This window comes from Myotis myotis, unplaced genomic scaffold, assembly GCF_014108235.1.
Source record: "Myotis myotis isolate mMyoMyo1 unplaced genomic scaffold, mMyoMyo1.p scaffold_m19_p_5, whole genome shotgun sequence".
Taxonomy (NCBI): domain Eukaryota; kingdom Metazoa; phylum Chordata; class Mammalia; order Chiroptera; family Vespertilionidae; genus Myotis; species Myotis myotis.
This window is the reverse complement of record NW_023416357.1, coordinates 67,721,829-67,745,569: the sequence shown is the minus strand read 5'-3', so window position 1 is coordinate 67,745,569 and position 23,741 is coordinate 67,721,829. Positions and strand designations below refer to the sequence as shown.

General features: G+C 36.7%; 1 protein-coding gene across 2 annotated transcripts in view; it reads right to left on the bottom strand.

Moving 5' to 3' along the window:
- Positions 1 to 23,741, bottom strand: part of KCNN2 (potassium calcium-activated channel subfamily N member 2) — a 362,515-nt gene that overhangs the window by 241,265 nt on the left and 97,509 nt on the right. For both annotated transcript variants that reach the window (XM_036310432.1, XM_036310433.1), the window contains exon 2: positions 21,767 to 21,852. The gene's annotated coding sequence lies outside the window, so the exon portion shown is untranslated. The remainder of the gene's footprint in view (positions 1 to 21,766; positions 21,853 to 23,741) is intronic.

Sequence of the window (23,741 nt, the reverse complement as noted above, 5' to 3'; positions counted from 1 at the left end):
CGTTTGGTCAAAAGGGTCGCGTAGGCTTTCCTATATAGAGATAATATTTACACCTGCATCTCCAATACAATGAAATAACTGTAATGATTTTATATATTTTATCTTTGATTTACTAATGTGTGACTATGCTTGCATTCTTTTTTAAAAAATTCTTTATTGTTGAAAGTGTTACATGTCTTCTTTTTCCCCATTGACCTCTCCCCACCCCTCACCGACCCTCTCCTGCCCCCCAGCACATGCCCTCACCCCCTAGTGTCTGTGTCCATTGGTTATGCTTATATCCATGCATAAAAGTCCTTTGGTTGATCTCTTACCCCCCCTCCCCTGCCTTCCTTCTGAGGTTTGTTGGTCTGTTTGATGCTTCTATGTCTCTGTATCTATTTTTGTTCATCAGTTTATGTTGTTTATTATATTCCACAAACAAGTGAGATCATGTAATATATATCTTTCTCTGACTGGCTCATTTCACTTAGCATAATTCTCCAGGTCCATCTATGCTGTTACTCATTTGCAGTGTGTAGATGTACCACAGCTTTTTAATCCATTCATCTGCTGCTGGGCACTTAGCCTATTTCCACATCTTAGTGATTGTAAATTGTAATGCTATGAACATAGGGGTGCATATATTTTTTCTGATTGGTGTTTCTGATTTCTTGGGATATATTCCTAGAAATGGGATTACTGGGTCAGAAGGGAGTTCCATTTTTATTTTTTTGAGGGAACTCCATACTGTTCTCCACAGTGGCGGCACCAGTCTGCATTCCCACCAGCAGTGCAGAAGGGTTCCTTTTTCTCCGCATCCTCACCAGCACATGTTGTTTGTTGATTTGTTGATTATAGCCATTCTGACAGGTGTGCTATGGTATCTCATTGTTGTTTTGATTTGCATCTCTTGGATGATTAGTGACTTTGAGCATGTTTTTATATGTCTCTTGTTTTCATATGTCCACTTTCAAGAAGTGTCTATTTAGGTCCTTTGCCCATTTTTTGATTGGATTATTTATCTTCCTTTTGTTAAGTTATATGAGTTCCTATACATTTGAAGATTAAACCCTTATTGGATGTAACATTGGCAAATATGCTCTCCCATGCAGTGGGCTTTCTTGTTGTTTTGTTGATGGTTTCTTTTGCTGTGCAGACACTTTTTATTTTGATATAGTCCCATTTGCTTATTTTCTCCTTAGTTTGCATTGTCCTAGAATCTGTATCGGTATAGATATTGTTATGATATGTCAGATATTTTGCTGCCTATGGCTTCTTCTAAGATTTTTATAGTTTCCTGTCTCACGCTTAAGTCTTTTATCCATTTTGAGTTTATTTTGTGTATGGTGTAAATTTATGGTTTAGTTTCAATTTTTTGCATGTATCTGTTCAATTTTCCCAGCACCATTTATTGAAGAGACTGTCTTGACTCCATTGTATGCTCTTGCCTCTTTTGTCAAATATTAATTGAGCATAATGGCTTCTCTGGATTCTCTGTTCTATTCCATTGGTCTATGTGTTTGTTCTTGTGCCAGTGCCAGGCAGTTCTGAGAACAGTGACTCTGTAATATAGCTTGATAGCTAGTATTGTGATTCCTATAACTTTGTTCTTTCTCAGAATTGCTGTGGCTATTTGGAGCCTTTTTTTTATTCCATATGAATTTTTTGAGAGTTTGTTCTAAGTCTGTGAAATATGCTGTTGGTATTTTAATGGGAATTGTATTGGAGTTGTAGATTGCTTTGGGTAGTATGGACATTTTAATGATGTTGATTCTACCAATCCATGAACATGGTTTATTCTTCCACTTGTTTATATCTTCCTTTATCTCTTTTTTTCAGCTTCCTGTAACTTTCCGAGTACTTTCTTAGTTAAGTTTATTCCTATGTAGCTTAATGTTTTTGTTGCAATGGTAAGTAGGATATTTTTTTTTAGTTTCTCTTTATGTGAGTTCATTATGCTTGCATTCTTGAAGTAAGTTTCACTTATTCATGGATTATTATTTTTTCCATACATGGCTTAATTGGATAAGCTAACATTTTATTTGAATTTTCACATAAATATTTTAAAGTGAAAATTATCTTTAGTTTTCTTATGGGGTACTATCTCTATAAGGTTTTGCTGTTAAAGTTATGCTGGTTTCTTAAAATGAATTAGGAAGCTTCCAAATTTTTTCTATTCCTTGGATTCTTTAAATAATATAGAAATTACATTTTTAAAAAGGCCTAGTTAAAATTCAGCTATAAAAATAATCTCAAGTCGAATGCTTCAAAAAGTTTAGATTTCCATTTACCTTTCTAATATCTCTTATGGATATTGTTTTTTAGTGTTTACAGCTGATGATTGAAAGGGTTTGACATTAAATAAAGATCTCAGAAATTTTCCTCAATAAAACTGGCAAAAAAAGTAAATGGTTGGGAGGAGCAACGTTCCACCAGAAAACCACTGGAGATTTACTTCATTAAGTCATACTGCAAAGGACCATCTTTACTACTTGGATTTCAGTAACCATTGGAAGCAGCAGGACAAACAGTTACCAAATGATTCAAATTGCTGAGCATAAATGAGCAGTTTTTTTGCTCCTTTTTCAAGTGCACCTTCAACTGAGACAGGCAGGGTGAAGAATAACATAGTCGTATACCATTTTCTTTGTTCCTAAATCTGCCTTGCCCCAGTTAGGCTCCATTTCAAAACAAGGTCAGGAAAATAATTGATATTTTCTTTGCAAAAGTGATTTTTCAAGTTCCTAAATATATTTCTTCAAATATTTCAATAAACATCTGCTCTCGGGCCTCTATTTCTCATACCAGTCAACTTTTCTTCTCTTCATTCTCATAGCAGCAGAAACATGTCCGATAAAGGCAGGCATTTCCTACATCACTGGGTTTGTAATTTTATCTTTGCTTCTGGAGCCGAACTATTTTCCAGTTCTACTTTTGGCTACACCCCCACACCGGCATGGGCTTCTTTTCATTACACTCTTACCATTGCTTTGAGTCACCAGAATCACCCTCCAAAGAGCAGACTAACTCAGCAGTGGCCCTTTCCTGAAATGATTTAATTGCTTCTGATGCAATCTTTGAATCTCTCCAGATGAACAGCAATATCAAAATTAAATCTGTTGTTTCAGAAAGTGAACCACATGAAGCATGTGTACCACTAGGAAATGGCACGCAGAACTAGATGATCAAGATGTATCATCAAGCTCAAGAATGCCATTAACACATCAGAGATGGTCAGAAAGAAAGACTATTTGTACTTTTTGTTCTACTTCAGCTCATCATGACACACACAAAAGACAAGCACACACTTCATGAGAAAAGGGCCTTTGCATTTTGGTCTGTATAAAAGAAAACAGATTGCTTGAGTTGATAAACCATGGGTTGGGGGAATTACATCCTAAATTAACATAAGTTACTGTACTTACTCCTCATGGTAGAACCTAATAAATTTGCTTTCTTAAAATTTAAATTTTAGTTCAATAGAGACGGACAGGCTAATTTTTTAATAAATTTATTGGGATGACATTGGTTAATAAGATTATATAGGTTTCAAGTGTACATTTCTATGATAAATGATCTGTATATTGCATTGTGTGCCCAAAGTCAAATCATCTTCCATCACCATATATTTCCCCCCCCTTTGCCATTTACTACCTCCCACCTCCCTTCCCTCTGGTAACCAGCATACTATTGTCTGTGTCTATGCATTTCAATTTTATATCCCACATATGAGTGAAATCATATGGGTCTTAGCTTTTTCTGACTGTCTTATTTCACTTAGCATAATACTCTCAAGGTCCATCCAGTTGTTGCAAATGGCAATATTTCATCTTTTCTTATGGCGGAGTAGTGTATATGTACCACATCTTTTTAAAAAAATATATGTTTTATTGATTTCCAAGAGGAATGGAGAGGAAGAGATAGAAACATCAATGATGAGAGAGAATCATCCATCGGCTGCCTCCTGTACACCCCATACTGGGGATTGAGCCTGCAACCCAGGCATGTGCCTTGACCAGGAATCGAACCATGAGCTACTGGTTCATAGATCCAGCTCAACCACTGAGTCATGCTGGCTGGACTAAAGGGCAGCTTTAAAAGGTGCTTCATTCACATCTGGTTAGGACTTTCCCCCAAATCCAGAATTTCCTGAAATTATGAAGGGGAGGTTAAAGTGACTGCATCTAATCTCCATCCTCTTTTGAAAATTCAGATCTTTACCACCTCCCCTTTTACGTGTTTGGTGTCACAAATTATCTCTATTTAGGTTGTAAGTTTGTTGGTGATCTTACTCATAGTTTTATGACATTTTGGTCTTTGTTTCAGGTGGAATAACCCCTTAAAGTATTTCTTTCAGTGAAGGTGTTCTGATGATAAATTGCCTCAGCTTCTCATAAAGTATTTCTCTTTCATATCTAAAGGAGAACTTTTCTGGATATATTATTCTTGGCTGTTAATTTATCTCACTCGGTAGTGTGAATATTTGGTTCTACTCTCTTATAGCTTGTAGAGTTTCTGCTGAGAAGTCACATAACCTAATGAGTTTTCCTGTACAAGTTACTTTCTTCTTTTCCCTGGCTTCTTTGAGACTTTTTTCTTTGTCATTTATTTTTAACAGTTTTAATACAATGTGCCTTGGAGAAGGCCTCTTTGAATTTAGGTAATTAGGTGTTCTGTTTGCTTGTTGGATTCAAGGATCTAGCTCTCTCCATAGGTTTAGGAAGTTCTTGTCACTATCTGTTTGAATAGACTCTCAGTTCCATTCTCCCTTTCTTCTTCTGGTACATCTATTGCTCTTTTTGATAGAGTCAGTTCTCATGGAATTTTTTCATTTTTTTTCTCAAGTCTTTCTCTTCTTCCCTATGTCAATTCCATCTATACTAATAAAAGGATAATATGCTAATTAGACCAGACATCTTCCGGATGTCCTTCCGGACAAAGCCATGGTGGCAGGAGCCAAGGCAGAGGCAGTTAGGGAGATCAGGCTGGCAGGGGAGGGCAGTTAGGATCTATCAAGTCAGCAGGGGAGAGCAGTTAGGAGCGATCAGGCCAGCAGGGGAGCAGTTAGGGGCAATCAGTTTGGCATGGGAGGGCAGTTAGGGGTGATCAGGCTAGCAGAGGAGCAGTCAGGAGCATCAGGCTGGCAGGCAGAGGCAGTGAGAGACGAGGGGGATGTCTGACTGCCGGTTTAGGCCCAATCCCTGTGGATGCTGATTGCCAGACAACCGTGGCTGCACTTCTGTGCTTTATCCCTGCCCAGGTCATTGGGCTCAGTCACAGTTTGAACTTCCCACTCCTGCAGGAATGCTCACTAAATCTCTTTGCTCCTTCTGACTGAAGGGAGTGCTAGTCACAACCTAATTCCTCCCATCTCCAGGCTCAGTGAGTTCCTAGCTAGAGGGCTGTGTCCAGGTCTCCTTTGAGCTCTTCTCCCTTCTTACCTCCCTGGTTCACTGCCACTTGCCTATCTTTAGATGTTTCAATGTGCAGATCTCTCAGATGCATTTAAGAATCAAGCAGGGAATCCTTTGTTGAATTTTACCTGTTCGAATTGTTGGAAATTCAAGGGGAGAAACCATTGGGATTTCTCACTCCACCATTCCTCTGACATCATCACAATAACCCAATTTTTATATTTTATCTTTCAACCATAAAAAATAAGAAAATATGGGTCCTCGTGGGTACATTGTATATTTTCTAGAAAACAAGTTGAAATCTTTTGAAAGGGATAACTGTATGAGGATAATAAAGTACCTTTCTGAGGAAATCTCTGCAACTGTATCCACCTTGTCTGTGATCACTCTGCCCTTTTGCATCTGATTTATGCTTCTTGCACATGATCCATGCACTAGAGTTAGTGTGTGCCAAGTATTTAATGTGTTCCCCCTATATGTCCTAGCCTCCTCTATGGTGAAGTTGGGGTTATGTGACTTGGTTTGGCCAATGGGCTTTGAGATGGTGTCACTTCTGAGCTGAGTCAATTAAAGATGGGTGCGCTTCCTTCATTGTTCTTTACCTGTCCTGCTATAACCCAACAGGCCACAGGGTGAGAGCACAGCATCACAAGACTGAGAGAACTGTGCTCCTGTGTCACCTAATGGAAAAGAGCCCCTGCCAACCCATAGCAGGCTATGTATGAATTAAAAATAAATCTATGCTGGCTAACCCACTGGGAGTTGGGCTTTATCAGTGTTAGCAGCTAGCATTAATTACCCTAAATAGCACAGCGAGCAATCACAGGACATTACGGGAGGAAGGGACTTACGAGATCACCTATAGCAGTAAGGTTCACAATTTTTATTGGTCTCAACAACGGGAGACCTTTATCACATGAAATATAAAATAGTTAGAGATAAAAATGAAACTGCTTTGTTAGGAGTGTTGGTGGATCTCCTAGAGTCCTAAACAAGTCTCTTCTTCCCTACCTTATCTCCACCTTCAGTCACCAAAAAATCTCCAACATTCATACCTCCACAGATATACTGAGCAAGGTCACCACAAGATACAATTGGAAAAGTATCAATCTAGTCTACCTCCCTCAATTTGCAGAAGTTCTAGGAGCTTATATGGCTCGCTCAAGTTCTTTCTTCACACATACAGAACAGATCTCTCTTTCTCTTGTATCTTTATCGCTACCTCCCTTTCTCTGTGAATTTTTTCAACCCACATAATGAAATGAAGATTTGAATCTACCAGATGGAAAAGTTTTTGAAAGGAAAGTTTCTTGGTTTTCCTGTAGGACAAGCCCAGCCCACTGTCCATCTGTTGATGCTCAATGAATATCAGTGGTTGGATATTCATCAAAGGATGCATCAATGTTTGTATATACCCAAGGTAACAATAAACAACTCAAAATGTAAGTGGGAAGTGGTACATTCATATTAGAAATCAGTTTGACATTTTGACATTAATGTTGAACTCCTGCAGCTGAAAAACCACATAGCTCCTATCTTATGAATATATTCCCAAGAGAAACACATGCACATGTACAACAGATCTTTGTACTTTCAAGAATATTTTTAACAGCATTGTTCACTATAGAAAGAACCTATTCTGAATAGTGATTTTACTTTGGAGAGTTGATACTATGATATGGTATATCTCACAGATGTTAAAATGAACAAACTATCATAGCAGACAAAAAACAGATGAATCTTGGCAATGCAATATTATAAAAAATTAATTTACAAATATTATATGTAGCATGATTTTTTTCATAAAGTTAAACAAAAATAAGTGTGTTTATATATGTGTGCAAATGTATATGTGTAATATACATGGAAGCAATAGATATGTATTTCACATACAGAAAGGAAGACAGGCCAATGACAAACACATGATTCAAGATAATACTTAGCCTAGATTGAGGGAGGCAAAAGATGCCAGTTGTTATTTCCAAGGTCTTAGCTTTTGCTTTAGGTTCTGGGTTCACAGTTAGACAAATAAATATGGAGCAACAAGGAGCATGTGATTTGAACCTAAGGCTGTGATTAATTCAATTCTGGGTCTTAGTTCTAAAGGAAAAGAATAGTAGTGAAGAACCCCAATAAATTTTAGGACAAAAAAATGGAGGAAAAATTTGTTTTTCTATCCCTCCATAAGCTCACCACATACACACTTACCTACTCTTGGTTTAAATATTGAAAGGAATATTAGCAATTATTTGATAATATTAGTAGCTTTTATAAAGATAAATAACTATTCTGCTACCTAAAGAGTACAAATGATAAATGATACCCAATTTGAAAATAACATGGACTTTCATGCCCCCAAGGATCAGAAAAATAGGTATGATCCATTCAAATATGGGTATTTGCATATTACACTCACATACCCCCTCACCTAAAGCGGATACTAGTAAAATGGAACCTGAATAGTTTAAATTAGACAGCCTTAGATTGCATGCCACTTCCAGTTTCACATCCCTAACAATACTAGCATGGTGCCCTCTCACCACCTTCACTTAGTTTTCTCCTCTGACCATGTGGGTAATTTGAACATATCCCTAACCAGTTTTTATACCCCAGGCTCCCCATCAATTGTTGTGAGCATTAGAAAGTAAATGCAACTATTTTTTATTACATGATCTAATATTTAGTGGTTTTCCAAGACATGATGATTGAATTTTAATCTCAAAGTCACAAGAAAAAGATTGTTGAGATGTGCATTCAGTGATATTTAAAGCAAGCTACAGTGTGATGATACAGATGTGTTCTTTAAAAATAAATAGCTAAGTCTCACTCCTCCCATTTCCCTAAATCTGTTTATCCAGAAACATAGAAAAAGAAAAATGCATACACATTTGTAATCTGTATGTGTAGTTTAGAGACTCTCTATTAAATCATCAATTCTCATTTATAGAATATTTTGAGTTTCAGAGTTATTATTTTATTCTATGTGGCACTACTATAATGAAGGTAATGAATTTCTGCTTCATTTTTGTGCTAGAATTCCATTAAAACATGTGCTAAAATTAGGGAATTAATAAACCATGAGAACTTAATTGCATTAATTATCCTTTCTCACCCTCAATGTTTTATAATGAAACTAAATAATGGATGCAATAATGGAACAAAGGAGAAGTTGGATTTTCACATTTTATAAACATGCTTATGAAAATAACAGTGCTGTTTTGTTTGGAATGGTAGTTAGGTTAATCATGTGCTGAGGAAAGAGAGAGCCCTATTATCTGGGGTCAGGCGAGGACAGAGAGGGGTGACTTTGAAATGATATACTGGGTGTCCTCCTTTGCGTTTATGTGGGAGAAGATGAGAAAACAAAGCTTTCAAAAGAATATTCATGTTTACAGATAATTATGAAACTTAAAACAGATTTCCATTACCCCTTTCCCAATGTGGCACATAAATATGTTTAAGTTTCTGAGTGCAAGTCTACACAGATCGAGAAAACCTTTTCCAGGCTTTAATTAATGATATATCCTGAACTTGATTCATGATCTAAAGACTATCTTAAAAAAGAGTGGAAAAGGCCAAACTAGACCAGTCTTTGCTCCCGAGAGGCACGCTACTCACTAGACTGGGAGCCATGTGCTACAATCCCTAGATACTACCACTCAGGGTAAGTAGGATGCTGTCCTTGGACACTCTTCCTCACTGCCCTGTCTACACTACCACCACCTCCTCAACACAACATATACCTGAGACTGCAGATCCCTGACAACTGCGAAGTAAGTAGCACAGTGCATTTTTGGATGAGTGTTTCTCCAAACAATATCTTATTGAGTGAAGAATCTAAAATCCGAGAATTTAAGTGGAAGCTACATATTGGCTTTTCAGATCAACTTGTTTATCTGATAAGGAAAACTTTACATCACACATCTGAACAAAGGGCAAAATCAAGGTCAGTCTTCTCTCTCCATTTACTGAAAATTTGGATCTTACATTGTTTGAGAATGAGAGAAAAAAAAAACATGTGAATTATGAAAAATATGGTCAAATAAGGTATAAATTTAGAAAATAAATTATACTTCCTATAATTCAGAATAGGAATCAGAAGAAAACTTCCAAGAACTGTTTGACATCTTCAATAAAGTTCAAGAGACATGGCCTCTATGATATAAAAGACTGAAATAGCTAGTTGAAAAGTCAAATAGCTGGGCTAAGGATTAGTTGCTAAAAATAAATGCTATAGCTAAGTTAAAATTCACGTTGGAGACTATAGCAAGAAGTGTCCATTCTAAGGAGCTGTGTATCAGTGAAGAGTGTGAAAACTCAAGAGCTTCTCAGTGCTCTGAAGAATGGGAGGAAATTAAAATAATGCAAGTGATGCCTGATGGGAAACAAAACATGCAAACCACTATGTAGTTTTCTTAAATGTAAAAGCAGAAGCATCAGAACAAAAACAACCAGAGATAGAGCACACCCCATATTTTCTGAGCAAATTGAAAAGGCTTGTGTTCTGAGACTGACCGATTTACATAAACCTATTAGTAAATTTTGAACTATAAGAAAAAAAGGAATTTCTGGTATGTTTTAAAACTATGAAAATAAAAAACAATCTGCATATATTAGTTCACATTAGAAAAAAAAGGGGGGGATTTCTAAGTCATTAGTTCTAGATATGTTCACCATATTATAAAATACAAGGATTTAAGGAAAAACATGCAAATAATGATAAGAGAAGATTGTGACACAATTTTTTAAAAATTCTATACAAGCTGCTTTTCATGACTAAGGCAGAAAGAAATACGTTCTCAGACATGTGAGTGATCATAAAATATAGTGTTTGCATGTTAATATGTCAGGAGCTACTCCAATTGACCCACAAATAGAACATGATCAAGGATTCAGAGCTGCAGAACATTGTTATAAGAAGAAAAACTAGTTTTAAAAGGCAAGAAACTGGCATTTCCTCTCCTGCCTTCCTGCCCTCTGGAATTTCTGTCATGACTGGAGCTTGACTATAAGGAGGAATCAATGTGCTAAGGGTAATGAGGCAACAAGGTAGAAGTTGCTGAAATTTCTAACTCTCAAAAGGCTTTTCCAGCCCTGGGCTTCCTAAAAGGAAAGGGGAAGGGAGGTAAAGAGAAGAGAGGAGAAAAGGAAGAAGAGAAGGTTCCATTTTTATCCAAATTGGATCCCACAACTATCAATCTCAGTGAGAAGATCTCTTCAGAATAACCCTTGTCAGACTTCTGGTTAAGACGACAGTGTAGGTAAGCAGGAGACTCACATCCTCCCACAGCCACATCAAAATTAAAACCAAACTACAGAACAACCATCATTCAGAACCACTTGAAATTCGGCTGAATCGAAGTCCTACAACTAGGGACTTAAAGAAGTCACATCAAGGCTGGTAGAAGGGGTGGGGATGCAGAACAGGCTGGTCCACACCCACATGTGGTAGATAATTGGGAGGTATATCTTAGCTACAGAGGTCTCCCCTGAGGAGTAGCAGTCCCAGCCCCACACCAGGGTCCCCCAGCTCAGGGTTCCAGTGCCAGGAAGAAAAGTCCCCATAACTTTGGGCTGTAAAAACTAGTGGGCATTGAGGCTGAGGAAGAGAGAGGGCTGCTGGAGTACAAGGCAGTTCCTCTTAAAGGGCCTGTGCATGGACCAACTCAGACTCCCTCCCTCTGAGCTCCAGCACTGGGGCAGTAGCTTGAAAGGGACCAGAAACATATGAGGAAGAACTGAATTATCTGGCATCAGGACTAGAGCTGAAGGGGTGGCTTTCTCCAAGATATAAGCACTGGCAGAGGCCATTGTTCCTTTGATGAGCCCTCCCTCCACAGAGCCAGCAGGTGAGCACCATATCTGAGACTCCATCAACCTGGCTCACCCTGTTGGTTCCACCCTTATAATTCCTTGAGATCATGCCCCACCCCAATTGCAGGCCCATTCAAGCTATTTCCAGTGGCTTTTTCATATGAATGGTCTGTCTTGACTCATGCTTCAGATTTCTCTAAATATCTTAAACAAGGAGCAGTTGCCCTCAGCATGCCCTTTATCTCTCCCTAAGCGGCCCCAGGCTCTGCACTGGCAGTAGCTGGCCTTGCTTTGCAGCTTGGCCTGGACTGGTCACCTCCAAGCCCAGCACAAGTAGAGCCATCTGCAGATCACTTTGTAGCTCATGCTGGGTGGCCCCATGAAGAACACAGGTGGCATCTGACCTTGGCCTGAACCTCCTGGGAGGTCCCAGAGCCAGAGCACTGAGTGGACAGCTTCAGACCATGTTGAAGCACCACCATTTAACCACCTCCATAAGTGACACACCTAAGGGGAAAACTCAGGGGCAACAGAGCCTGCTGAAGTAAGTACTGCTCTTTGGAGTGGTCCCCTGCACAACTGATTCTCCAAGGTGGCCTGAGGTCACAGCCAGTCCTTGCAGATGATTGGCCTGGGGGTAAATCCCTTCCATTTATTTGCCAACAGCAATCAAGGTTCAATTACAACAAGGAAGTGCACACAGCCACAATGGGGATACACCTGGAAGGCCCAGCTTGGGTGATCAGGAAGACTGTTCCACTGGACCCTACAGGACACCTACCACTTAAATCCACTCTACCAAGCTTGGGAGATAGAGCAGCTCTACCTGATAAACAGAAGCAAACATAGGGAGGCAGCCAACATGAGGAGGCAAAGAAACATATCTCAAATGAAAGAACAGAACAAAACTCCAGAAAATAAAAAACAACAACAACTAAACAAAATGGAGACAAGCAATCTACTACCAGATGCAGAATTCAAAACACTTGTTATAAGGATGCTCAATTAACTTAAGGGGATGAGTAGGTGAATTTAATGATACCAACAAAGAGATAGGACACATAAAAATGGAAATAGAAAACATAAAAAAGAGTCAGAAATGAAGAATATGTTAACTGAAGTGAAGAATTTACAGGGAATCAATAGTAGAGGAGATGAAGCTGATAATTAAATCAGTATTTGGAATCTAGGGAAGCAGAAACACCCAATCAGAACTGCTAAAAGAAAAAATAACTCCTCAAATAATGAGGATAGGTGTAAGGAGCCTCAATTTTAAGCATACTAACATCCACATCATGGGGATGCCAGGAGAAGAGAGAGAACAAGAAATAAAAAAAACTATTTGAAAAAATAATGACAGAAAACTTTCCTAACTAGCTCAAGTTAATAGACCAGGAAGCACAGAGAATCCAAAACAAGATGAACCAAAAAGACCCACACCAAGACACATCATAATTAAAATGCAAAAAGTTAAAGACAGAGAGAGAACCTTCAAAGCAGCAAGAGAAAAGCAGTTAGTCACTTACAAGGGAGCTCCCTTAAGACTGTAAGCTGATTTCTCAACAGAAACTTTGCTGGTGAGAATGGAGTGGCAAGAAATATTCAAAGTAATGAATAGCAAGGCCCTACAACCAAGATTACTCTCCCAGCAAAGCTATCATTTAGGATCAAAGGACAGATACAGCTCTCCCCAGACAAGTAAAAGCTAAAGTAATTCATCACCACCAAACCAGTATTATATGAAATGTTAAAGGGTCTTGAAGAAGGAGAAGGAGAAGGAGAAGGAGAAGGAGAAGGAGAAGAAGGAGAAGAAGGAGAAGAAGAAAATAAGATGGCAAGAAATACATATCTATTAGCATTTGAATCTAAAAAAAACCACACAAAATAAATGAACAAACATAAAAGAAACAGACTTATAGATACAGACAGTTTGATGGCTGCCAGATGGGAGGGAGGTTGGGAGGATGGGTGCAAAAGGTGAAAGGATTAAGAAGTACAAATTGGTTGTTACGGTATAGTCATGGGGATGTAAGATATAAAGTACAGCATAGAAAACACAGTCAATAACATTCTAAATCTATGTGTGGTTGCAGATGGGTGCTGGATTTCTGGGTGATCACTTAGTAAGTTCTCCAATGTCTAATCAATAAGATGTACACCTGAACCTAATATAATAATGTAAGTCACATGTAATTGAAAAAATAAAAAAATATATTAAAAAATAAAGTATTATCAAACAAAGAAAAAGGCAAGAGAATTATTTTTGTATCTGGTAAGAAAACTAAATAGAATGCAAAAAATACCTCTGAACATTAATAATAAAATTCTCTTCTTCATAAGAATCTCTTGCTCCCATGAGCAGCATTGCTAATCAATCATTTGTTAAAATATTGTGAAGAGTCTGAATCTTTCTGAACACAGTGCTCTTTGACTTTATTACCAATTTATTAACATTTGCTTTAAGATAAAAGTATGTGATACCACAGGGTTAAAAAACAGGACTGTATGCTAGAGAAGATAATAGAATGGAAAATTTTTATTAAAAACTTAAACAAATAAGATTATCTAAAGATAGTTTTAGAGAAACTTTTAGTTAAGACTGATTTATTTTGACATATTCCTATTGTGAATATAGTTATGCATCTCATGAATACATAAAAAGCCCTCCTGTAACTAGGATGTTACAAGGCTGATATACATATGGACAGATTGGAAGGCATTATGCAAATTTTTAAAAATATATTTTATTGATTTTTTTACAGAGAGGAAGGGAGAGGGATAGAGAGTTAGAAACATTGATGAGAGAGAAACATTGATCAGCTGCCTCCTGCACACCCCCTACTGGGGTGTGCCCACAACCAAGGTACATGCCCTTGACCGGAATCAAACTTGGGACCTTTCAGTCTGCAGGCCAATGTTTTATCCACTGAGCCAAACCGGTTAGGGCGGCAATATGCAAATTTGAAATGCTTTTTTATGGTTACCAGTGACTATTTAGTTTTCTTTCTTTTAAATGTAATTTTTTAATTTATAAAGGAAGAGAAGAAAAGAATGCATGATTTAAGGTGGACTATTCATTTCATATATTTTCATTAAACTAATTTAGAATTAAAGTTAATGTAATAACTTGTAAATAGTACTGATGACATGTTCTGATTCTATTTCCAATTCATACTAGACCATTATTTCTCTATTTAGTGAAGCCTCTCATGTTAATAATTTACTTCTTTGTGCCATGTTTTATTTCAACTGAAAACAATAAAAAGTATGGCCAAATCACAGATTCTTCATGGAATGTAAAGATACTGGGATTTCCATAGTTTCTGCAATATTATTTATCTTTGGGATATCACCACAAGTCTTAAAAGTAAAAAAATAAATTGAAATCAGTGGATTAAAATTGCAATTTTTAACTGAACTTAATACGTTGAACTCAATTAATTTAAACTTATTTTTGCCAACTCAGATGTTAATGGCCTCAAGTCCAATTATTCTACACAACTGTCTACCTGTAACAGCCTACTGCCAAGTATAAGGTTTTAATAGAAAAGCAAAGTATTTAATGGAATTGAGGATAAGATGTGATTAAGTCATCCAGTGATGGACAGGGCTCTGGAGGATTCACCTTTCCTAATTACACAAATTTCAGCCAACCAACTCAGCCTAAATTTTCTCTAATTGGCTGTCATAGTTTTTAAACCATAACTGGCAAACTTAATTTACACTTGGTTTGAGTAATATTAGAAGTAGAGGCTAATAAATGTGACCATGGTGGTCATTATCTGCATAACTGATCACAATGTCATCCACCAACATATAAAGAAACTAAATGTCAGAGAACAGAACAGTTTCCCTGGGCAACTTTTAAATAACGCCACCACTTATCTTTTGGTCTATCATTATCAATATTTATCAGAAATGAAGACTCCTACTTTAGCTCCAAACTTACCTCCCATAATTCTTATTTAAAAATAAATACATCTAAAGGGCAAAACTAGTTGTGAATCCATCTCAACAGGAATGCAATCTCTTATTTTAAGTCAAACTCTTTAATTTATATTGTGTTTGAGACATTTTCCAATTTTAAGTCTATCCTATATAATAAAAGCATAGTATGCAAATTGTCCCCTCAACCAGGAGTTTGTCCGGGAGTTTGACCAGGGTGCGGGGCAGGCCAGAGGAAGGGAGGGAGGCTCTGGCCGGCAGTGGTGGCAGGCAGCCGGGGGAAGGAAGGGAGTGCCTGGACAGCAGCCGCTAGGGATCCTACCAGTGCACAAATTTCATGTACTGGGCCTCTAGTTTGTTATAACAACTTGGTATCTGACATTCAATCCAAGCAAAACCAGACAAGATTTTGTGAGGTGTGCTTCAGCTGTGAGGAGTATCCATTGCAAGTTCAAGTCCATTTCCAGGGCTCAGTCCCCTTTCAACCTCTACCCACCCCATTTTCTGGCTCTAGAACTGGGGCTTATTGCACTGTACCATCATCCCTAGATTGTCACATAGTTTCAAAGGTCCAATTGCTTCTATCTTTCTTAGTAGTATCCACAATAGTAATTAGACTTTTTCCAATAATTAAATCTGAACAAAACAAGGCTATTTTTGCTTTGCTTAAAATATATATATATTAACTATTGCTCTCCTATCTTCATCTCCTAAATCAAATAATGAAAAATATAATTTTTAAAGAGAATGATTTTTATAAATATACAATATTTGAAGGAACTTCAGGAACGTATATATAAAACACAAGGGTCTATAAGGAGGTTAACTTTAAGATAGAAGGAAGGGCTTTAGCAAAAAGGAGGAGGTAACTATGCCAACGGTACTATAATTGTTCTATTTGAATACTAAGGTAACTTGAAAGCTTCTAGACATAAAAAAAGCAAAGAGCAATTGTAGAAATGTTATTAGATGATAAAAGAAAACAAACTAGTAGTTCATATGTTCCAGGGCTCAAATTCTAAAAACTAAAATCATTATCACATGAATCTTTTTGAAAATGAACATTGAGTTATATAATGAAAAAAATCTTCATCTGAAGTTCTAAAAAAGGATAAGTAAATTTGTTTTCATTTCTAGGGTAATCATATATTTTTGAAGTTTTGCTTTTCCTATTAATGTAATTATTTTAAAAATTAAGGAAATCAAATTATTTTAACTGAACTATTTTTATATTTATATTCAGAAGCAGAATACAACATCATGACTTTATTTAAAAGACAGATAGATACTTTAAAATTATATATTTCAAGCTGACTGCTTTTTAAATTTGTTTGGTTGGGAACATTTAAAATGTGAAATGCAGTCACCAAACGTAATTTTATTTTGTTATTTTGGTAAATGCCATATTCAAGATTTTCTCCTTTGTTCCACATGCTAATTTTTATGTATATTTTGTATACTTTACCTAACAGAACCCCTACTTCATATGCTCTTCATTTTATTTTGAGGCTTATATTGAGAAGGGTCTCCATGGGGTTACTAATTGAGAAGGGTTACTAATTTTTCAATTTTATTTATTTATTTTTTGTTAATCCTCATCTGAGGATATTTTTTTCATTGAGTTTTTAGAGAAAGTGGAAATGAAGGAGGAAGTGGAGGAGGAGGAAAAAAAAGAGGAGGAGGAGGAGTGGGAGAGAGAGAGAGAAAGAGAGAGAAACATAGATTTGTTCCACTTATTTATGCATTCATTGGTTGATTCTTGTATGTGCCCTGACCTGGGGATCAAACCTGCACCCTTGGCGTATTGGGAAGGTGTTCAAACCAACTGAGATATCCGCCCAGGGCTTATTATTTTTAATGAAGCATAATTATATGGGCTTCACTATCCACTTTATTTATTTACTTGCTCACAAGTTTTTATTATTCTTCAATCATTTTTGTCTTGCCAGAGCACAAGTTTAAATACTTATTTTACAGTGGTCTGTAAATATTGTATTTCTAAGTCTTAGCATATTTGTCAATATCTTATTTTATACTCACCCTTAAATGTTCATGTGACTGACTATAAGATATTAGGTTCAAAATCAATATCCCTCAGAATTTGTAATTTTGTCCCACTTAGTATCTCCTATTGTTAAGTCTAATGCAAACCTAATTCTTATTTCTGTCTTCCCCCCCGCCCTTTGGTTTTTTTTTTCTTTATCCATGGTGTTCTCAAAGTTTAGCTTCGTTCATTCAATAAATATTAATTGAGCACCTACTATGGGCCAAGCACTGTTTTATATGCTATGAATATAATAGTGAAGACAAAAGACAGATGTCTTTTATTATTTAATCCACTGGCCACTTGGTGGGCCCTTTGAATTAATGTTTATTTCACTTTGAAATGTTTTCTAAATAATTTATTTGATTACTTCTTCCATTTCACCCTCTCTGTTCTATGTGTTTGGAATGCTCATAAGACAGCTATATTGCACATTCTGGACCCATCTTCCATAAAACATAAAATTTTAAGACATTTTTTACAAAAGCCATTTTTAATGTCTGTCTTTTGTTCCCTGTATTGAAGAAACCCTTGACTTTTTAAATTCAGTCTTTATCTGTGTCTACTCTGCCATTAAGCTAACTAATGAGATACTGAAATTTCTACTTGAGATATTTAAATTGGTGTAAGTACTGTTGTTAATCCATGTTAATGCATGAATCAAATTCATTTGCTTTCTTTTTTTCCCATCTGCTTTCTTTCTTTTATTATTAAGATTATTTTAAAATTACCAATCTATAATAATAAAAGCACAATATGCTAATTAGACTAGACAGCCGAATGATCTTCGGACGTCATTCCGGACAAAGCCGCGGTGGCTGGGGCTGAGGCAGAGGTGCTTAGGGGGGATCATGCAGGCAGGCAGAGTGGTTAGGGGCAATCAGGCAGGCAGGTGAGCAGTTAGGGGTGATCAGGCAGGCAGGCAGGTGAGTGGTTAGGAGCCAGCAGTTCCGGATTGTGATAGGGATGTCCAACTGCTGGTTTAGGCCCAATCCCCAGAGGGGTCCCATACTGTGAGAGGGTGCAGGCTGGGCTGAGGACCGCCTCGCGCCCCCCCCCCCCCCGCATGAATTTTGTGCACCGGGCCTCTAGTGATTTATAATTACCAAGGTATCTATTTTTCTTCCAATAATGGCTTTGTAAAAGAGACATCATCTCTTTATTATCAATTATAGCTTCTTTCACTATTTTCCTTCATTCAATTAACTAAATTTTCAGGTGTCAAGTCATCTATTTGGTGAATGTACTGACTCTGATAGAGATCGATTTCTGTGTGCGATCCTTGATTCTCTTTGTGTTCCAGAGTCAATGTCTGACCCTTGAGATGCATGCCGCTTTCTTGGATAGCTCCCTCAGGGGCTTGTGGAGAAGCCTGGGCATGTTTTGTGGGTGAGTTTGTTTGCAGCTCCATGCTCCTCCTGTAGGGCACGAACCACACACACAAGGGACTACCTCTCTGGTCTCACAGCTACATACTGTCATCACTTTATCATGACAGCAAACTGCTCTTGCTCCCTGCTCAGCACCACTGGAGACTGGTTTTTCCTCTCAGAAGGGAATTACACTACTGCAGATCCCCAGGTTTCAGAGGCCTCAACCGCTTCTTGCATTCACTGACTTTGAGGTTGCAGCTCCCTGCGAGTCACTCCCACATCCGCAGTGGTGTGCGCCTTCTTCCTTTTGTGTTCTGCCTTTTCTACAGTGTCGTTATGCATGAATCAAATTCATCTGCTTTCTTTTGACCTAATGTCCTTTCCTTCTGTCATGAATTATTATTGTTTTATAATCAAGGTTATTTTTAAAAATACTGTTTCAGCTGTTTTAAGAGATTTGGGGAAGCACAAGCATTTGTTCAGCCAACCATCTTTATTCAATGACTTTCTCTTCATTCTAATTGAGCTAATTCAGCAATAAAAATATTTTTTGAAAAATGGTTACTTTTACCTAAAAATATGAAATCCAAAATATGGAATATAACCTTCATGAAATAAACATATAAAAGGCAAGCAAGCCAAGTCAGTTATTTTTTTCTTGTGCTTGATATTCAACTATCGTCTCTTAACTCCAAATCTACTCTTCTTTCTTCTCTGTTTTTGTGATTCTGAGGCTGGGACTCTGCAAAGCAGTTTTTTGCTAGTTAGGTCATTTTTAGGCTCTGCCAAGAGGATGCATTAGGGAGAGAGTAGACAGAAGAGATAGAAGATGTACTTTGCTACTAGGTTATTTCCTGTTTTCATTCCTTTTACTTTCAGCATCCCTGCCACTGGCTGACTGTTCTAATAGTGCAGTTGATTCCAGTTAGATTTTTTTTTTCCAGCACTGCAGAACCAACATCACCATGGCCCCTCACAGTGATGTTGGACTCCCGGGTAGCCAACTGGTGCCCCCTCCTCTAAGGTTTGGCTCCCAGCCCCATGCAGCACCTTTGTGGCATTCCTGAAGCACTAATGCAGATCCCCAGAAATCAAAGTCCTAAGCACTGAGTCCTCCCTCATTCAAGCTTCTAAATTTTTATTAATCCTAAACTCTTCCCTTTATTTTCTTAGCCCTAGGGATGTTCTGTGAAACCTTACTTCTCCCTTTCATAGGTTTTGACTTCCTGGCTGACAATTCATTATATTATATCCTGTTAAAATTGCTGTGGTTTCCATATCCTAAACAAAGTCTGAGTAATACCCTTCCCTCCTGATCACGGCTGTCTTCCAGTACCCAGTGTGACTTCAGTCTGTCAAAATGACCATTAATTTTATTGCATGTGTAATGTACTCTACACTATTTATTGAACCATTTAAAAATATGGTTAAAGAAAAATGAAATGGATCCCCTCTTCCTCATAATTTCAAAGCAGTTCGTTCAAGTTGGTTTTGAAGGGGCAAATAAATGTATTTCCTTGAGATTTTTCTCCAAACAAGTTTTTCTGCAGCCCCACAGGTCCAGAGTTACCACTATATCTCTTTGTAAATCATTTCATTCCAGTAGCTTAATCATGGCTATCAAGCCTGGGAAAGTGTTAATGTCAAACAATGAATGCTATTATTAATTGAAGTACAATTGTGTCTATGTATTTACATTTCTTTAACTGTTGATCCAAAGTATACATCTTCTTTATAATATGTAGCAAAAGATAGAAGAAACTATTGGATATTTATTAGGTTTATGTTTTATTTTTGTCGTAAATCAATAGATGCTGACCGGCTTTTCATAGGAAGACAGAAGGCAGGAAAGCAGAAAAGACCTCAATATGGATTGTGAGCCCTGGCATTTATCCTGCTGCCCTAAGTAATTAAATATCTGAATCCAAATGTACTGTCCATGGAAGTACACTCTCAGCAGGTAGCCACATCACCAGTTTTAATAATCAATAACCTCAGATTAAAAAAAAAAAAACACCCACATATAAGACCTAGACATTTTCATAGTTGACTTGCCAACAGGTACCAAGTAGATAGATATTTTGAGACCAGGACCACCTACTTCATGAAAAGTCTGGCTTTTAACATTAATGTCTCACTCAGACTTGCAGCCAGGAGAACATGGACAAAAGCCATGTTTTTCTAAGATAATCACAGAATTAACAAAAGGAATTTGACTATTAGCACCAGTACCATAAATGTATGCATCTACTGACTAGCAAGCTGAATATGGAGCAAAAGTGTAGGAAAATGACCATTATTCTGCCAAGATGATACTTTTACCACAAGGTTGGAACTGCCAGGTGTTGTTTGAGAATGCCCCAAATTAATACTAGGCTAGCCATGCAGCTTCAACGTAAAAATTGCTTCTAGGTTGAGCAAGTCAAGGTGAAAAGCTTGTGTCTCTCTGTTCCATATAAAAATGACTGTGTGACATATTCTGAAAGAAAATTTCACTAAGAACTTTATCTTTAAAAATGTTTCTGCTTCCCAAACAATAACCTTTTTTTGTTGTCCAAAGAAAACCAAGTAATGTTTTAAACCTAAGATTAATTTATTTAAGGAAAAATACTCCACAGAAAACTACCTCTTCAAAAATTATTCTTTGAAGATTGCTATACATTCTTTAGATATAGACATTGCAACACCTTTTTAGCCAGCTGCATTTTTATCACTGTCTTCTAGTAAAAAGAAATCAATGATATGATTCTATAATCTCACCAAAATACTCTCTCTCATCAAAAATATTTTTAAAAATTAATTAAGAATATATTTATTAACTTGAGAAATATTTTTTGAGCATCTTTTACATGGTAGTCACGTTTCTAAGCAAAAGGTGAAACTTCCCAGGGATTACAAAGACAAATAAAAAGTTACTTTCTGTTTTTTTCTTATATTATTGAAATTCCAACTGTTTATCTTTTCTTATATAATGATGGTCAGCTACTGAGAGAAACAGCAATTAATTGCTGAAAAGGAGTGAGTTCCTACATTGAAAATACTTGAAACCATGGGCAGAAAGGAGAGTCCAATGTAAATAAATTCAAGCTGACCTAACTTTATCAGCTTTTTCAACAAAATCACCATGTTTAAACGGAAAAGGTATCTATTAGGTTTCAATTAAATGCACATATGTTACTACTATTTTTACTCACCGCTATTGCTTATATCCCACTCCATTCCTTGGATCCACTTTTCCACTTTCTGGAGTCCATCCTTTTATAGTTCTCTCAGCAAGAATCTGTAAGAAATAAATTCCATTAGACTTTGTTTACTTACTCTTGAATGATCTTGTATACCGGTAGAGCCTCTGGTTATGATTCCTTTTCCCTCAGCATTTAAAGATTTTATTCTAATGGCTTTTAGTATTAACACTAGGGGTGGAATAATCTCAGTGTAATTATTGCTACTTTGTAAGAAGTCTGTAAATCAAATCCTAATTTGATTCTCTCATTTTTTTTTTTACTTGAGGCCACACTATGTATGTTTCTGCAATTCTTGCCCCATTCAAAGGATTATGGCTAAGGGAACAAGTTGGGGGCTGAAAACTAGGCTAAGGGGTGCTCACTCAAGTCATGAAATTAAAGGACAGCATCATTATTAGAGGGCACTGTTTTATATTTCACAAAAAAAGTGTCATGTAGGATGGTGTTGTCATCATACTGTATATAGGATTTTTACTTCTCATATTCACCACTTTGGTCACTATCTGTGACCAAGAGGATCTATTTCTTTCTTCAATTCAGGAGATACTTTCTCATTACTTCAAATCTAGCCTCTTTCCCATTGTTATAATTTTTATTTTTAGAACACATATTAGGCATATGTTGGAACTTTTCAATCTATTTTCTGACCAGGTGTAGCTTCACTTAAAAAACAAAACAAAAAACAACTCTTAGTATTTTGTTTTGGGTTTTCTAATTTATTAATCATCTCCTTAGTTATGTCCATTTATTAATTAAAAAATAACCATAGTTTTCAGTCCTAGAATTTCTAATTGGTTCTTTTTTATTTTCCTTGTTCTGAAAAACATCTGTTTGTATGTCACAATTTCTTTTTCTTGTTTTATGAATGATACTTATTCTTTGACCTTTTAGGATTTTAAGAAATACTTTTTAAAAATCTGTTTTGAAAGATTGCCTTAGTATTTGTATTTCTTCAAATGATAGTTTACCCACTTACTGAGTTTATTGGCCATCTTTCATTGTTTTGTGTTTATCTTCTTACCTGGTAAGCAAAACTTTCTTTATGGATTTCAGAGAGAGGAAGGGAGAGGAAAAGAGATAGAAACACCAATGATGAGAGAGAATCATCCATTGGCTGCCTCCTGCATGCCTCCTCCTAGGGATCGAACCCACAACCCGAGCATGTGCCCTGACAGGGAATTCAACTGTGACCTGGTTCATGGATTGGCATTCAATCACTGAGCTATGCCATCCGGGCTGTGACCTATTTTCAGTTCATTTTTGTTAAAAGTGTAAGGATTATGTCTAGATTCATTCTTTCTTTGCATGTAAATGTCCAGTTGTTCCAGTACCATTTGTTAAAAAGAATATCTTTTATAAATTATATTGATTGCCTTTGTTCTCTTGTCAAATATCAGTTGACTGTATCTATGCAGGACTATAGGCTCTCTATGCTGTTCCATTGATCTATTTATCTATTATTTCATCAATATTACACTGTCTTGATCACTATAGTTTTATAGTAAGTTTTGCAGCGAAATAGGTTAGTCCTCTGTTCTTCAGTATTGTGTTGGGTATGCTGGATCTTTTGCCTCATATAAATTTTAGAATAAAATTTTCAGTAGCCACAAATAACTAGCAGAGATTCTGATTTGGATTGCATTGAATCTATAGACTCAATATTGACCTCTTGACTATATTGAGTCTTCCTATCCATGAACATGGATTCTCTCTCCTCTTATTGATTCCTTACATTAGAGTTTTGTAATTTTCTTCATATTAATTGTACATATTTTGTTAGACTTATACCCTAGGTATTTTGAAGGGTGCTAATATGCATAGTATTGTGTTTTTTATTTTAAATTACACTTGTTCATTGATGGCATACAGAAAAGTAATTTACTTTTATGTATTAACCTTGCATCCAGAAACTTTGTTATAATTG